At 36.7% G+C, this 13,824-nt stretch overlaps 1 protein-coding gene across 2 annotated transcripts in view; it reads left to right on the forward strand.

Moving 5' to 3' along the window:
* The first annotated feature begins 13,254 nt into the window (after positions 1-13,254).
* LOC124156146 overlaps positions 13,255-13,824 on the forward strand; it is a 132,394-nt gene continuing 131,824 nt past the window's right edge. The window contains exon 1 of one of the 2 annotated variants that reach the window (XM_046530498.1): positions 13,255-13,575. The gene's annotated coding sequence lies outside the window, so the exon portion shown is untranslated. The remainder of the gene's footprint in view (positions 13,576-13,824) is intronic. The other variant, XM_046530499.1, reaches the window with a different exon arrangement.

The following is a 13,824-nucleotide window of genomic DNA, read 5'->3' on the forward strand; positions in this document are numbered from 1 at the left end:
ATTAGCTTCCTCCTTATCAATCTTTCAAATGCTCTCTTAAAATCACCAAATAATCTAAAACATCTCGACAATAGTCAACAATCTTTTCTATTACTGTTTTCATCACCATAATAGTACATTTGGTATATTTCCTTTTACAAAAACATGCTAATTGTTGCTTATGTCATCATCAGCTTGTGTACAACCATTGCAACAAGCAGTACAAATGATAAAACAATGAAACATGTTTATCAGCATGCCTCTCTGTCAGCTCCTTTCACACTTGCTACGGTCAAATTCTCAAGCCTAGTGGTGTAACAAAAGGGGGGGGGGGGTTAGATCCCCCCCAAAGACACAGAAAATGTTTTAGTAGGCTTATGTTTTCCTTGCTGTGATGATTTCCTGAAGAATTATGTGTGAAACCCATATTTTAAGTGCCAAAATGGTGTATAATTTATTTCCAGGCATGTCAGTTTTCAAAAATTTCTGTTTTGGGGGGAAGGGGGGTTGAGTGGGGAGGGAGGGGTTGCAACCCAAACCCATCCATCCCCCCCAAAGCATATTCCTCGTTATGCCACTGCTCAAGCTTTTCAGGGGCGCAGACTTATAAAAAATATTGGGGGGGCCCATATCGGAGGTCTGGCTCCGGGAGAGGTTAAATTCAAAGTGTGTCGCAGCACCGAAACACTATCATGATGCACACCACTTGTTTTCAGCTAACCTGCCTTCTACCGTATTAATTATTCGTTTAAACTCATTACTGAATGTTTTTTAAAAGGTAACTATCGTCAAACATGGGAAAAAAATTACTGATATATTTTTGTGATTTCACAAAGCATAATATAACTTAATTATTTTCTTGAATTATTGAGGGGGCTCGGCCCCCCCAAACGAATCTTTGAGGGGACTCGGGCCCCCTCAGGCCCCATGGAGTCGGCGCCACTGAAGCTTTTTAACATTCATGAATTGCTTTCATGCCTTTTGAATTTGACATCAGATTGTATTATGGCATTGGCCACAGAGACAATGTACCTATCTGTTTCCCAGAAGGTTACACAAAGGATATAGGAGGAGTGTCATTTTTTGGATATGGTTCCACAATTTATTAATGACATACATAGATGGTACCATTTCTGGCAATTGAATTATAGATAGTACAAAAAGTCCTATTGATGTTTTCCATGTTCAAAACACTGCTTCCCAATATTTAACATCATCTCTAAGAAGCAAGAAGAAAATAGTCAGTAGTAGAGCCAAAGAAAAGAGGGTATTTCTCAAAAACAGGAATCAATGGATGGTAATACAATCATTGAAGCCAGGAAGCAATTTATTCGGACTTACCTATGGAGCATGCTCTCTTTGGTAGTGAGGCTTGGACAATAACAGTAGCAGAGAAATCAAGGTTTCCAAATGAGGCGTTACAGAAGTTTTAGAAAAACATTTTTACAGAAGAATGATGGTATGAATATGCAGTTGTTAGCACACTGAATTCCCAGCCCAAAGGTCAAAGTGCAAATCCTAGAGCTCCTGGAAAATTATTTTTGACTTTTATTTAATTCAAAAAGACTTTTTATGGTACTTTTGAGAGGCGCAATGCTGCCCCTAGCTACTATAGTGGGAGACTGCAGTTTCACCAGAAGATCCTGAGGATCAGTTCTTATCAGCTGCCATTGCCTCAGACGAGAATTGAATGGCATTGGTCAAAGCTCTGCAATGTGGAAGGCAATAGGAAACCATCATATTTCCCTGTGAAGATGTAACCCTGCATTCAACAGGGCGTGATGCCATCCTTACTGTTAACACTTTCCATGCAGATGACTTCTTAAGCAGTGACTTCTTCCTCCCAGCCCATGACGAATGACTGCTTATACCATCACAGGGCCTATGACGGTTCTTTCAATTCCCCCACCCTGTCACTGCTGGGTACGTTTCTCTTTTTGGCCCATCGTCATCAATTGAACCCCTAGTGTCGCTAAGGAAGCAGTCGTTCTTGGCAAATATACAATTATATATAATACTTTATTCATTCATTCGATGCCTTAAGCGCAAACATACAAATGAATTCAAAGTCAAATGACTGCTTAAGAAGTCAAAAATTTTTTTTAAGAAAAAATTTGTTATTGCAGAAATATGATTATATGACATAATTGTATGGCAATCAGTCTTTAAAACATGAAATTAGCAAAATAATAGATTCGCCATAGAATATGAACTCAAAATTCACACCCACACTGAAATTGTTAAAATAATATGGAGGCATAATAGTTCCCCAATTAGATCTCCAGATGGGGACCACTGGGAAGAGTACACTAATCAAAGGAATCAGATGCAGGATTGGGGTATGGGACACGAGATCATTGGGCATAGTAGGAAACTTGGAGATGAAGATATGCATGTTAGATTTGGACATCACAGGAGTGAGCAAGAAGTGAACTGGAGCAAACAACTTCTGGAGTGATGGTTATAGAAATATAAGCTCAGGCAATGGCCGGAAGACTGTAGGAGTTGGAGTCATCCTAAAGACGGAATGGGGAAGAAGAGTGAAGGCATCCTGGTTGTACAATGAGACAATAATTCTCATCAAGATAGAAGGAACTGACAGACACGGTGACAGTGAAGGGGTACATGCCAATGTCAAGCCATTCCCCTATTGGAAATTTCTTATAAGTCTTACAGAAATTCTTATAAGAACTTTGCATTTCTTATAGCATTCTATAAGAATGTTGCGCAGGTCACATAACTTTCAGGTTTTTATCCGGCATGCATTTAAGTCACCATAACTTATGTTGGCAATTTATAATTATTTAAGAAATTCTTATAAGATTTTTTTGGAAATTATGTATAACTCTTTGTTAAGTAATGTTCTGCTAATTTATTGGCGTTTTCAGCATGGTATTTGACATAAATGGTTCCAAGAAGTTGAGGCTTCTTCTTATGAGACTTGTTAATACATATCCCTAAGAGCACACGAAAAATTGTACACTTATAAAATCTGTCTGTTTCGAGTCTATAGATTACTTAACCGATGGAAGTTTGATATGGGCCATGAATAAGCACGATGTATACTACGATTGCATACGTTGCAGGATACGGTTGCCATGGAAACCTTGTTTGGTTGTTAGGTTGCTAGGTATTGCTTTTATATGTTAATCATTCACCATGTTTTTGTGTGACCTGTTTAATGAAATAAGTCGTGTGTTTCTAACAAAAATAAGGCATTGACCTCATTTGGTAAGTCTTACAAAACTGGCATTCCTAAAATCATGTCACCTTAAACAAACAGTTTCTTGGAATTTTAAACTTTTCATCATTAATTTAGATAGACTTGTATATTTTTCAGATTGTGACATATCTAATATAAGTGGAAGTTTTAATGAAAACAGTGTTTCAATGGACAAAGTGAGTGATTTAGTCGTCTCTGGAGAGAATGAATTTGTATGAGTAAACCTAAATAACATCTGCACAATTATTATTTTATGGAAAATACATCAACTATTATTCTCAATCAGTGTTTCTGGGATTCCTATTAATTTCCCTAAATCTTGCACTAATTGTTAGCCATATTCTACCTATCCTTTTCTCCAAATGGCATCAAATTCCATTTTACTTTATTTATTTCTTTCATTATCTATCCAAATCTGCATGTAGAGGTCATTCTCTCTGGTATCTTAAATAAACATTTCTCCTATGTATTCGATTTATCAATTTTTCCTTTTCCTTCCCAAATAATTTCTTGAAGTATCCCAAGTCGAACTTGAATTTTATTTCATTTGCTTCTTCAATTTTCCAGGTTAAATCATTCCATATTGCAATTCCTTTATATTTCATTGCGTAGTGATTGCCAAAGCCATATTCTATTATCAGTCCATCATTCCAGGATATCGTTGGTTTCATTGCTTTTAGTTTTTTAGTTTTAAAATGTGGGGGGCGTTAACCCTATGCAGAACCCATGACCTGAAGGACCTCTATGGTATCTCGCATTGTCTGGCCAGTCAGGTGAACTTTACAGAACTTGAATGTCCTTGCTTGATGCACACTAAAGATAGACATTACATTTGGTACATGGGAAATCATTAGGTTTGCTGTGTACCAGATATAGGCACCTTCATTTGGAAAAAATTAGGTATAATGCTAACTTTGTACTCTCAGGAGGGATGTAAATCTCATGTAGCTTTTTATAGAAGTTTGCACAAGTGTTTTAAGCATGATGATATGATATTTAAAATAAATATTTCCATGAGAAAATTTCTAATAAATAACATTTTGTAATTGAAACTTTTGATAAGAAATTTTCTTATAAGAAAAATTATTATAAGAAATTTTCTTATAAGAAAAATGCCCAATTTCTGATAAGAAATTTTCTTATAGAAAAATTCTTATAAGAAATTTTCTTATAAGAAGAATTCTTATAAGAAATTTTCTTATAAGAAAAATGCCCAATTTCTGATAGGAAATTTTCTTATAAGAAATTTCCAATAGGGAAATGGCATCAAATTCCATTTTACTTTATTTATTTCTTTCATTATCAATCCAAATCTGCATGTAGAGGCCATTCTCTCTGGTATCTTAAATAAACATTTCTCCTATGTATTCGATTTATCAATTTTTCCTTTTCCTTCCCAAATAATTTCTTGAAGTATCCCAAGTCGAACTTGAATTTTATTTCATTTGCTTCTTCAATTTTCCAGGTTAAATCATTCCATATTGCAATTCCTTTATATTTCATTGCGTAGTGATTGCCAAAGCCATATTCTATTATCAGTCCATCATTCCAGGATATCGTTGGTTTCATTGCTTTTAGTTTTTTAGTTTTAAAATGTGGGGGGCGTTAACCCTATGCAGAACCCATGACCTGAAGGAACTCTATGGTATCTCGCATTGTCTGGCCAGTCAGGTGAACTTTACAGAACTTGAATGTCCTTGCTTGATGCACACTAAAGATAGACATTACATTTGGTACATGGGAAATCATTAGGTTTGCTGTGTACCAGATATAGGCACCTTCATTTGGAAAAAATTAGGTATAATGCTAACTTTGTACTCTCAGGAGGGATGTAAATCTCATGTAGCTTTTTATAGAAGTTTGCACAAGTGTTTTAAGCATGATGATATGATATTTATAATAAATATTTCCATGAGAAAATTTCTAATAAATAACATTTTGTAATTGATACTTTTGATAAGAAATTTTCTTATAAGAAAAATTCTTATAAGAAATTTTCTTATATGAAAAATGCCCAATTTCTGATAAGAAATTTTCTTATAAGAAGAATTCTTATAAGAAATTTTCTTATAAGAAAAATGCCCAATTTCTGATAGGAAATTTTCTTATAAGAAATTTCCAATAGGGCATCGGTCAAGTAATCTGTAGACTCGAAACAGAGAGATCTTATAAGTCTACAAGTTTTCATATGGCCTCAGCTATATATACTAACAAGTCGCATTAAAGAAGCCTCCGCTTCTTGGAACCATTTATGTCAAATACCATGCTGAAAAAAACCAGGAAATTAGCAGAACATTACTTAAAAAAGAGTTATACATAATTTCAAAAAATTATCTTATATAGAATTCCTTAAATAATTATCAATTGCCAATATAAGTTATGGTGACACGCCTGCTGGATAAAAACCTAAAAGGTATGCGACCCGCGCAGCATTATTGTAGAATTCTATAAGAAATGCAGATTTCTTATAAGAATTTTTGTAAGACTTATAGAATCCTATAAGAAATCTGTAAGACTTATAGAATCCTATAAGAATTTCTATAAGACTTATAGAATCCTATAAGAAATATGTAAGACTTATAGAATCCTATAAGAATTCTGTAAGACTTATAGAATCCTATAAGTCTTACAAAATTCTTATAAGAATTTCTGTAAGACTAATAAGAAATTTTCAATAGGGAATGAGCTATCCCTAGAAAACTCCCTTAAAAACAAACTTAATCCATCCCTGATGATACTGATAAACTGCTAAAAATTGTCAGCATTAAAAATGTCTCAGTTATAGATCCATACCAGCTCTATATGGTTTCTAATAGTTCTCTCCCAGATGTCTTACTTCATTCATAACTGTATGGTTATAGTTTCCAACACAACACTATAGCTACCAGGGGCACAGCCAGGAATTGAGCCTGGGGGGGTTAAGGTGCAACTAATACCGGGGTGTTTGGGGGTGTGGAATACCCACCAGGATAAGCAATAGGTGTGAGATTAATAAATCGTGGAATTTTAAGATAAATGGTTCAAAATGGTGAGTTTTACGGCTTTCTGAGGGATAATTTATTAATCCTTACACTATTTTATTAGTTATATCAATCCAATTAAGTAAAATGGATAAAACTTTAAAATTTCTCTGCGCTCTGGGGGGGGGTTTTATCCCCCAAAACCCCCCCCTCGCTGCACCACAGATAGCTACCACTACCACATAATGTTTTTGATTGAATTTCGCCTGCAAAATATAACTCCAATAATTCTCACTCTCCACTCCATCTCACTTGATTCCAGAATATCTGTATTACCAGTCTTAATGAAATGTTACAATTTTTCCAGTTTTCCAGCATTTAACCCTTTTACTGCCAGGCCATTTCAGGTGGGATGTGCGAAGACTGCCAAGGCTATTTTCCGGAATTTGCAACATTTCAGATTTTAATATTCCTCAGCTACATAGTTTTATTTAATACATCTAGATTTTTTCCCAATACTTAAGATATATTTATATCTTATAACCATAGATAGATTATGGGGGTTTACTTAAATTACAGCCGTTGAAAAGGCCACAAACACGAAAAAAAGTCAAATAAGTCGGGCCGATAAATCGGCCCTGGCAGTTTTCGCTCAACCAGCGAGGGCCAATATATCGACCCGGTGACAGTAAAAGGGTTAATATCCCAATGTTCACACACAATCTTCCCTTGTCATCAAATTGCTCTTCTCTGGGACATAAAATAGACCTCCCCACTATGACAGGTTTAACCTACAATGGATACAGCACATGATCGGAGCTGATTTTTTTTGTGCTTTTTAAAACTTTAAATTTTGCCATTTTAATTTCTACTCATACAATATGCCATTCTGTGCCTTATTTGAAAAAATATTTTGGCATAGCAACATTCACATGCAATGATGCTTCTAAAAGCGATTCCTCACCTGGAAATGATGCTGATTCAACATACAATGGAATTAGCTTTATGATTGCTCCTCAATTAATATCTCAAAGCAAGGGTCTACTGTTTACTGATTAAAATGTTAAAAATTCACTCCCATAGGATTTTGAAAAAATAGATAATGAGAGGTTGCCACCACTGGCAAACAACTTGTAAAGACTCCATTTAAAGATTGAGTTCCATAAAAAGTTCAGCCAGTCACTTTGTCACTTTCAGTCATCATTACACTTTTGCCACAAATAAATTTATTCAAAGGGGGGGAGAGAGTCTGGATAATTAGTCTTTTAGAGGGATTGGCAGGTTCTTACATTGTTTATGGGCATGAGTGTGGGGTTGCAGTAAGCAAAAGAGTACCTTTTTGTCCCTGGGCACAGGAATCAAAACAGAAATACTTATTCAAAAAGTGGAGTCCGTAAACCACAGCTGCATGAAAATGTGGTTATTTTTTGCTGCTGTGAGGAGGTACTCATTTAGCCAAATGAAATATAACCCTCTTCAGGGTATGCAAACATGCAAGGTCCATCTTTTTCATGTTTAAAGTGTATCACAATGCCAGTTAAGGGCCTCTTAAAACCAAATCAATTAAATAATGATTAGATAAGAAATCTATCCATCCATCGTCTAAGTGCATTGGCAAAAAAGCAGCAGGATAACAGCCTGTTTTAGCATCGACTATTTTTGAGTAGGTACTTATTCCACTATGAATCATATAAGATGAGGGTTTATAAGTTAGCTCTCAACAGGTCCATGATTGCAATGTCCAATACCTTACCTTTCCTAGAATCACAAATATTTCTGGTAATTCTAATGGGCATTGACATATTCATTCAAACAGCATCTTTACTTTATAATATTTGACTATTGATATTATTATTTGATTTTCAAATATTTGACCAGCTGAACCTGTTCCACGTTTTCCACATATCAATTTGCTCACACTGACACTAAAATCTTACATTTTCTTAGGGTAAGGGTAAGAAATTATTTAATCTACACCTTAATATTAGCTAGATAAACAATTAATCCCTCCTTGGCAACAATATTGAAGATAATGGTACCATTCACAGTTACCCCCTATGATGGCTATGGTTTTCGAAAATCAGGAAATCGAACTCTTCTTTTGGATTTTGCCCTTTGCATTTTGTGTTGAGGCCACAGGTGTAGCCTCGTCTTTCATAGCTTTAGGGATGAATTATGTTGGTTTTTGGCCTCAAGAATGGTTGGTTAAACCCAGTCCTTGTGGCGGTATGTAGTAATGGTCTCTCCTTACTGGAGGTCCTCCCACAGAAAATTTTAGGAAATCACATGCCCGGAAATGGATTTTGAAGCTATTATGGATCTTAAAAACTAGAGAAAAGTTAATAAAAAGTAGCAATTTCGTAAGAATAAATACTGCGAAAAGTGATAATTTCTCAGCTTATGAAATTAAATGATGTATTATGATTCTATTATCTACTTAGTGACTTCTTTCCTTGAAACTACTCTTAATTTAAAATAAACTATTCAAATAACCCTTTCAAGAAAGCATCAGTTTCTCTTTATTTTTCTGACACCATCATTTCATTAATTTTTTATATGGTCTTTTTTCACAGAGGATGTTGCAAATAAAGCAGCTATTGAAAATGTAGAATTTTATAATTGCAAAAAAAGGTTTGCTTAAAGTAATCTGAGATTTTTTAAATTTCACCTTTCATATACGTTTCATGATAAACATGAGGATTGAGGTGGTCCCCTAAGCTCAGGGCTCTTAGCGATCGCCAACCAGCCATCCTGTCTAGATCACCCCTGCCAAGTCTTATGAAACCTTCATCCCTTCTGCCTCGATCTTCACCCCTATGAAAAAATTGTATAAACCTGTTTCAAAATTTTATACATTCTTATACATTGCCATGGCATAGGGGCAGTGTTACCTTTTTCTTGTCCAATGCAGTAATTCCTCAGGACCCAAATACATCTACATCTACATCTACATAACACCCCGGAAGCCACATAAAAGGCATCCCAGCCACATTAGGACATTAGGACACCAACTGTTCACACATAAGAAGGAAGTGCTATTAGGAAATTACGACAAGCATTAATTAAAGTCCTTTATGGTTCAGGGGAAAAACGAATTCCCATATCTATCCGATCGGCAAAATATCTCTATTAATTTATCGCTTCTGTAGAACCTGGAAATATGGTGGGGCTCTAATAATATGTTCTCTGTATCACTCTTAAAGATATCCATTCTCAATTCTAAAAGCAATCTATGCCTAGTGTGCAGCCTCCGAGCCTCCAGTGGCTCCCAGTCTAATTTGCTTAACATCTGGTTAATGCTGTCTGAACACCCGTAGCAGTTTTTTAACAAACCGTGCAGCCTTCATTTGTATTTTTTTCAGTTTGCGGATTAAGTCTTTCTGCACTGGATCCCATATGCTTGCTGCATATTCAAGGTGCGATTGAACGAGTGTGAAATAGCACCTTTCTTTTACTTTCTCATCCGAAAATCTTCCCAAAATACCCTTGATGAATCCTAATTTCTTCAGGGCTACAAATAGGGTGGCTGCAACTTGACATCCTAATCTTGGTTGAATAAACATAAAAAATGTCCTCCCTGGCAACAATATGGAAGGTGATAGCACTACATATTTACAGTTGTCCCATTTTTAAATACCTGAAAGTTACCCCCAACATTTTTCCCAACAGTGTGGAGCTTGAGCCACACTGTTGCTCCCTTCTGCCCCATATTGAACTTATTTCTTAGTTAGATAAGTAGATTAATAGGCTATGCAGGATGTACAAAGCTTTTACAAATGAGCGGGATTGGAAAGAAATAGGTCTGAAGCTGGACTCACCCTGCTACATAGGAAGGAAAGACCATAAATTTAAAATCAAGTTAAAAAAACAGAAAACAGACATTTTGAAAAAATCCTTCGTACATAGAGGAATAAAGAAGTGGAACGACCTAACTGAAGTTATTTTTAAGATCTTCCCTGCTAATGCGAAAATTTTTAGGAAGAAGTGTGCATCATTTATTGATTAATTACATAGTGGTTTAAAAGGGAGAGTGTGAAATTGGGTTAATTGGGTCAATGTTCATTTTTTAGTTGTATTATACCTATTAGTATTAATGTATTTAATGGATTGTCGAAATTGGTTTATTGGGACAATGTTAAATTCTTAGTAGTATGAGATTAGAATTAGTGTATTATTTTTACCATGAATGTCTATTATGTTCCTTAACTTTGTATTAGATAGATAGAAACTTGGTATGTACACAATTGTTATTCATGTACATGCTGCCACCTGGCAATAGACTACTAGCAGCAATGTATAATAATAATAATTAAATTGATCAGGCTAAAAAGCCCTACATCCCACTCACTACATGCAGCAACGTCCTTATGTACACCACAACAATTAGGGGTAGCTCAATCACCCCTGTTTTCCATATTTCTTGAAAATTTCCGCTGTGTAGAACTGTGGCGTAGCCAGGAATTTTGTTCATGGGGATCCAAAACAAGGGGGGAAATTTTTTGAAAAACATGGTACCAAGTAGAGGGTTTTTTTAAGACTAATTTTAAGACTTTTCACGATGGAAAAATTTCATTTTTCAAATAAATCTTTTGTATATTCATGATATTTCTATATTTGGTTTTCTTTTGTGATGCAAAGTATAAATATTTTTAATTTTCAGGGGGGGGGGGTTTCAGACCCTGCGGACCCCCCCTCGCTACGCTGGTGTAGAAGGCACACAGTCAGGGAGGTGCTTTGGATTCTTCAGCCCCCCTTGTTCCTTACAATAGTGGTGACTACCCACAATACATCAGCTCAAGAGGCCACTAGCCCATGGCATCCATCCTCAGACGCTCCATTTTTCGATACGCATACGTACATAGTTACATTTCATAATGCCAGCCAGTGGCGTAGCCAGGAATTTAGTTCAGGGGGGGTCCAAAACCAGAGGGGAAAATTTTTGAAAAACAGGGTACTAAGTAGAGAATTTTAAACTAAGTTTAACACTTTTCATAATTGAAAAAAAACTTCACTTTTCAAAGTAATCTTTTGTAAATACCTACATGCTTTTTCAATATTTAGTTTCCTTTTATGAAGTAAAGTAATTGTGTTTTTATATTTCGGGGGAGGGGGGGTGGGGAGGGGGGGAGAGAGTCCGGACCCCCTGGAGTCGCTATGCCACTGATGCCAGGCATTGTGGAAATGAATTAAATTTCAACATTATGTAAAGAAAATATACAATTCAATTTTACAAAATGTATGGTTTTCCAATGCTTGTGAATCAGTATAGTAAACCCGCATACCTCCCAATCACCCACAAATCAAATTTATGGCTGTGTAATGTGTATACTGCATGTGTCAATGTTTGAAAATCAAATAATTTTCCAAACTGAACAATCAAGAGTTGATTGTATCTTGACAGTATGGTGTTTAGTTTTTTCAACAATCAACCATAGTTCTTTTTTAATAAAACCAACACAAAGTCATTCTTAACAGTGTGGTATTCCATTTTAAGGTTTCTTGGTTGTTGACTTCTTCTTATACCACTTATTTTTAAACAAATCGACCAAGGCCAAGGTTTCCAAGGCCGTAGCCAGAAAATATTTTCGGGGGGGTTCATGGAATAGTAGACAAACATAAAATTATTTTTATAAGATAAATAAATAAGCGTATACGGTTAAATATACATATTTATTATAAAACCTTAAAGGAAAATATAAAAATATTATTATAAAATTGAATTTAGCCTTCTAGCTTTTTTTGCAGCGACCAAATGAATGAACTCCTCGGTGTCGATGTCAATTCTGTGGTCCCTCAGGAGGCTCATAAGTCACTCACCTCTACTAATTCACAGCACTATTATTTCACACACTGCACTACAACTACACACACTACACCAACAAATTCGCTCAGATAATTATTGACTTAAGTCACATTGGACTACTAGATGTCCATTCACCACTATATAATATCGTATTGTGAGCACCAAGCGAGCATAAAGTATCTATTTAATTTTTTTCATTTCGGGGGGGGGGGGGGGGGGGGGGGGGGGGGAGGATCAATCCCCCTTGATCCTCCCCCTGGCTATGGCCTTGGTGGTTTCTAAAGACTAATCATCATCATCAGTATGAAGACAACATAGCACCCCCGCATGAATATTTGCTTATTACATGATGGAAATGTTCAAGAAATATAGTGAGTTTTACCAGGCCTGAAACTAGGGCGGGGCAGGTGGACATGTGTGCTGGGTGGTTGATTTCATGGGTGGCAAAATTAAAAAAGTTTAATATGAGTCACAGCTTTCGGGCGCTCCACCGCGTTGACTTGTCCATAGATGACGGCAGTTTCTCCAGCCATCTTGCTGGCGTCTACAGGTCAGAAGTTTGTGTTTGTGAAGTGGCTTGAAGATGCCTGCAGGATGACTGGAGAAACTGTCATCACCTATGGACAACACAACACGGAGGAACGCCCAAAAGCCGTGACTCATATGGAGAAACGCCACGGAAACCTTTGATCTAATTAGAAAAGTTTATTAAATAAGCTATTCAATTTTTCCAATGAATTATTTAACAATAATTATTAATTTATTAACTAATAAAAAGTAATATTAATAAAAATTCCTAATAACAAACCTAGGGTATATAATTTCAACCACCGCATCTAAAACAAATAGCTCATTGATGCATTATATGTTAGTAGTACGGGGTGATATGATACGAGGGTGCCTCAGGGGCGGAGGGGCGGCAAATTCATTTTTGCCCCCCTGACAAAACTCCTAGATCTGTCTCAGAGCTATACCCTCACCTACCCAAACGATCCATCGCGTTTAAATCAGTGAATGATCACTTTCTTGTTCCCCTCCTTTTCTCCCCCCTTCTCTTCCTTGAAGTGCGATATACACTATACCATCGGACGGACGCCTTCAGACCCAAGGCTGCGGGCGATTCCTGCACTCATGGCCGACGCCCCCCCCACCCCCCATCCCTCTTCTTCGAAATTCAAGACGGAGCGTCGCCGTGGCGCATGCGCCTTGGGTCCTCGGGCACACGACATTCATCGCAGTGGGGCGATTGTTCTTTTGCGCCCGCCAGTGTGTCTTCCCGCATAGCTTAGCGCCGTCGGAAGGTTCGTCCGGACATCTTCCTGATGCGATTGAAGTGGAGCTAAGTGTGGGATTACCGTGTGTGTACTGGCGATCCTCCCTTTCTCTCTCTGAGTTCATTACCGCCAAGTGTTGTGTGAGCGTGCTGCTGAGAACTTAGGATTAGGGAAGAGTTGTACGTGTGGTTTTATTTTTTGGTAAAAGGCGGCAAATGCCCGGACGAAGACTTTTTAAACGCCTCATTTAAACTCGTCGGAAGTCGTTCCGAAGTGTCTACCAGGGAAGGGATCATCCTGTTCTCCATTTCTGAGCGCGACAACGATCAGGGGTAGGTAAGTGCTTTCGACATTACGATATTTTGACAGAAATGTTTCGGTATAATTAAGTTCACGAAAAATTTTCATTTTTCGAAAATTCCGATATTTTCATGCAAAATTGAAACATTATTCCGACTTTGCCGTGAACCTTGTAAATTGGCACGTAAATAGCGTAGTACCTAGCGATTTTTTTTGCAATTTCGAGGATTGACACAATAAAAACAAATATTCTAAGGCTATGGAATTATCAAGAGACTTCACATT

The sequence above is a fragment of the Ischnura elegans genome, chromosome 3 (genome assembly GCF_921293095.1).
Source record: "Ischnura elegans chromosome 3, ioIscEleg1.1, whole genome shotgun sequence".
Classification (NCBI taxonomy): domain Eukaryota; kingdom Metazoa; phylum Arthropoda; class Insecta; order Odonata; family Coenagrionidae; genus Ischnura; species Ischnura elegans.